Below are 1,246 nucleotides of genomic sequence, written 5' to 3' on the forward strand. Positions count from 1 at the left end.
ATTAAAAAGAAAATTATTTACATGAACATTAAAAAGAACTGTGTCCTTCTACCTTGTTTTTAATAGTTTATTAATAAACACCTCTGAGAAGATACAACAAAACACGAATCTCTCTTCCTCCGTATCTGAGTTTTATTCTTTGGCATACATTAGGCAAACTCAAGGATGCACAGGGCACCAGAGAATGAATAAAAGATAGAGGGATGATCAAATTATGTTTTGGTGCTGAACTCACAGTAGGAATTCACCAGAAAATATGACAGTAAAACACCTTTCCTTCTGCTGCTGATGAAAGGAAGTTCAATAGCGGTTCAGCCTGCATTATGGGAGGAAGAATTGTGATGGAGAAATCCTTCAGCATGATCCACAGATTTTTAAGACACAGTCCTCATCATTTTCAAAGCATTCAAAGGGCATATCAGGAGCTGGAGAGATGGCCTCGCAGTTAAGAGCAAGCACTGTGCACTCTTCTTGCAGAGGACCCAGGTTCTGTTTGCAGAGTCCATGTGATGACTCAGCACAGCCTGCAATGCCACTTTTCAGGTAATCCAATGCCCTCTTCTTCCCTCTGCAGCTCCTGCATACATATGGTACATATAAAGTCACATATCCACACACTCACATGCACATAAGTTCACATAGGCACACACTCACATACACAGAAATAAAAAAACTAAATCTCTCATTTTTTTTTTTTTGTCTTTTTGAGACAGGGTCTCCCTGTAGCCCCAGCTGTCCTGGAACTCACTAATGTAGACCAGGCTGCCTTGAACTCACAAAGATTTGCCTGCCTCTGCCTCCCAAGTGCTGGGATTAAAGGCGTGTGCCATCCCCCGGCTGAAACTAAATCTTTTTAAGTGGGCATATCAGACTAAATTCACAGTACCAGTCACCTTCATAAACATTGCAATTGTGATTATTTTCCATGTTAACAAGATTCAGTTTGTTCATGTGAGGGATGCATACCTTCTTCAGTAGTGGCTAGAGGGGGGCACACGTTCCTGTGGAACAGAGAAATTCCGGAAGACTTTTGAACATGTTCCCACCATCACTGATATTGCAAAATTTTATTTATTTATTTATTTATTTATTTATTTATTTATTTATTTATTTATTATTTATTTATTTATTTATTTATTTATTTGCTAATTTTGAACTGTCTTTGGACAAATTATTTCCATAGTCAAACTTGAACTTCCATTTAGAAATGGTAATTAACTCTGAGACAAAATGGAATATTTACATA

The sequence above is a fragment of the Nannospalax galili genome, unplaced genomic scaffold (assembly GCF_000622305.1).
Source record: "Nannospalax galili isolate Female #2095 unplaced genomic scaffold, S.galili_v1.0 scaffold131, whole genome shotgun sequence".
NCBI classification, from domain to species: domain Eukaryota; kingdom Metazoa; phylum Chordata; class Mammalia; order Rodentia; family Spalacidae; genus Nannospalax; species Nannospalax galili.